General features: G+C 38.6%; 1 pseudogene; it reads right to left on the bottom strand.

Moving 5' to 3' along the window:
• Positions 1-216: 216 nt before the first annotated feature.
• On the bottom strand, positions 217-2,507 carry LOC138395957 (52 kDa repressor of the inhibitor of the protein kinase pseudogene; annotated as a pseudogene).
• Positions 2,508-3,245: the final 738 nt, after the last annotated feature.

Raw genomic sequence — 3,245 nt, 5'->3', positions numbered from 1 at the left:
ATTCCAGAGTGCCACTAGCAGAAATCATGCAGAAATAAAACATGGCACTTTCAATGCTATTTTCTGGAACAACAAATAGGTCCTCAAAGCTTGAGAGTTCAAACAGGATACGTATAAATAGGAAGATTACCAATAGCTAATGTATTCAATGGGAGTCCTATATAGGCAAATACATTCAGTGATTAAGTGGTCTAAATACACCTTACAGCTTTTCTTTCAAATATCAATATAAGGCTCTTCGGTATTTTCAATGGTTTCTGAACTATCTGTGGGAAGCTCTGACTTAGTTGTATGAAATTTGATATATGTGTCTACCATTAAATCCAGATTGTGTTTTATATAAAAATTTTTGTTAAGCAAAACCAAGTTACTCAACCTTTAGTCTGTCAAAGTACGTTTGAGAGGCTTTTGTTCATTTATACAGCACTCATTCCCAACCTTCATCACAGGAAGAATACACAGGACCTTCAGCAATGCATACACATTAGGGAAAAACTTGATGGCAAGCAGCTGGAGGGCTTCATAAACGGTGGGTGGAAGCTCTATATCTTTCCCTCTGTGTTTCCATCTGATTCTCCAATGAAGCTTTGCTGAGAGAGTATCAAAATTGGGTAAGTCACTTCTGCACGTGTCAGCATGGTGTTCCTCTGATGTATTAAATTTTATCTGTTTCATGACTCAGGGTACCAGAGATAAGCATTTAAGATCTTTGAGGTGCTGTTCTGAGAATATATCTTTAAGTTCCTGAATAATGTGCTCTATTGTTGGAGCACTTAGGGTTTCTGTAATAACTCAGAGGTTAGTTGACAGTTCAAGTTATCTTGCTGAGTTCTGTGGAATTTCCCAGGGAGTTTCATTTGAACATTAAGTTTATCTGACAAATTCGTGGCTTCCTCAAACCAAAACTTGTGATCAACTTCAATATTTTCCATCACTTCACTGGGTGAGTGCAGTACTGCAGTCAAGCTACTGGCTGCAAAGAGGATATCAGAGGTTTGCTCCTAGAGATTTTTCCCAAAGGCTCTTGTAAAACATATGACATTTTTAAGAACAATAATGGTAACCATGAAATAAAAATCTGTTACTGCACTACAGAGTACAAATTCTCGGCCAGCCATACAGTTATTCCATCTAATATTTTTGTCACCATTTGTTTCATCCAAATATAAAACCAGCACTTGCAGGAGATTCACTCAAATTTCAAAAGCCTCATGCCTTCCTGTCCACTGAGAATGGCAAGTTTCCTTCAGTTCTTTACCGCTTTCTTTAGTGTTCAGAAAAAGAACAGAAATTACATTGTCAAGTTCTAAAAGCAGTTGTGGTAACCCATGGAAAAAAAGAAGAAATTTCCTCAATTGTTTCCAATGCAACAGTTACTCCCATAATAGGCACAGGAATATAATAATTATAAATAATTCTGCCAATCACATATTTAAGGCACAGGAAGAGTAAAGTGTACAGATATCTTGAGGATATTTCTCTGAAAGTCTAGAAGCAACAACTTTCATATTGGAAGAAAATCCACTGGGCACAATGAAAACCTAGCCAGGACAACACTCCATATTTAGCCCCCACTTCTCAGTTATCACAGTGAGAAATCTTACAGTCAAAATTCTGCATCTGGTTCAGAGGGCAGGAAGCCCACAAATCCTCTCTCCGGTTATGAGATGCATTGACAGACCTCATCAACACGGGTAGGTCCTCTTCTCCCGCTATGTTTACTACATCCGTGATAATGGAAAAGAAGTGCAAGTCTCTCACTTCCCTGAAAGTCTCTTCCCGAATACAGCTCTCACAGGTCTCCAGCATCTCGATTCTGCTGTGTTTTGGAACAGAACAACGTGTTAACCGCTGTTGTCTCAAAGTGCTTTCTCAGGACCTCTTCACCAGAATTTATCAGGCACTTCAGCAGTGCTTGGAAGTTACCAGGAGTGAAAAGCCCTTCTGGGATTTTATCAGATTCATGTCCAGCCAGGGGTATTAAACACATTTTGCTTTCCCATAAGAATCAAAATTTCAAGTAAAGACTTTATGTATTCTTTGTTTTCTCTGTCTGCAAGGATTAGGGGTAAAATATCCTCATCCTACTCTTCAGCTCCTTCTTCTACACTGGGGGTTCTAAGAATTGCTGCTGTTAAGTTTATTTTTTTTCCTGTTCAGAAGTTTGGTTAATTTTTTTCTGTTTCGGTGTCCTGATTTCATCTTCACTCAATTCTTTGATTCATTTTCTGTGTTTGCTATGTGGATTGTCCAAATGATTGTTAAGATCAAACATTGTTAGTATTGCATTTCTTGAAGAACTGTCCTATGAGGACTAGCGCTACAGGTCATAGAAGTCTTAAAAGTGTTTGGCACAGAATCGATAGTTGATCAGGTGTTTTCAGTCTGCTCTCCTGCAATTCTTCATTCACTTCTGGCATCTGGCCCATCCCACCGGAACCTGAAGAAAACCAGGTAGGACTGCGTGCTCTTCCGGTGCATCTGAGGGCAGCACAAAAGGTCAGCATCGTTCCTCCCACTGGCCCAGCCCTGCCCTCCACACCTCCCCAGGGCACCCTGCCGCCCCTCCACCCGGGAGGGGAGCCTGGCCAGCCCACAGTGAGGGGCAGGCTACGGCACACTTCTCTACTTTTAAATTCCAGTGTTTATTCAATAGGGATGTGGATTATCTCTAAGCTTAATGTTTTGAAATAATCAATACCACCAATACCACAGCAAACACACTATGAGCATTGACAGACTGCTAACAGAAGGACGAAGAATTTTCCATGATTACAAATAATGCTTACTATTTGAACTCTCGCTATTTTCAGAAACCAAATAATTTGAGTAAATTTTCAGATAAATCTTTCATTATATAAACCTCCCCCATCCCATATCTACAACTAGGAGCCCAAATATAATAGATTCAAATATCATAGCAACCTCACCATGTGAACACAACTACCAAACTCAAATTATCTGAACCCAGGAATTGAATAAATTCAAAGAAGAAAGGATATTTGTATTGAATAAGCTCTAATATGAGAGAGTGATATGTATGGCATAGACTTTAAAGAAGATCAGTGAAAGATAGAGAACCAGGTAACAAAAGAAAAAAAAAAAACATTGCATATTCCTGAACTATAGACAAGAGGAGAAAAGCTTCATGTAAGTGAAATGTAATTTCCAAGAGCCATTCTTCATTATTTTTTTAAAGGTCTATCTATTATTTTTTATATTACTCTATCAAATATATTTTCTGT

Source organism: Eulemur rufifrons, chromosome 15 (genome assembly GCF_041146395.1).
Source record: "Eulemur rufifrons isolate Redbay chromosome 15, OSU_ERuf_1, whole genome shotgun sequence".
NCBI lineage: Eukaryota > Metazoa > Chordata > Mammalia > Primates > Lemuridae > Eulemur > Eulemur rufifrons.
This window is presented reverse-complemented; position numbering and strand designations above follow the sequence as displayed.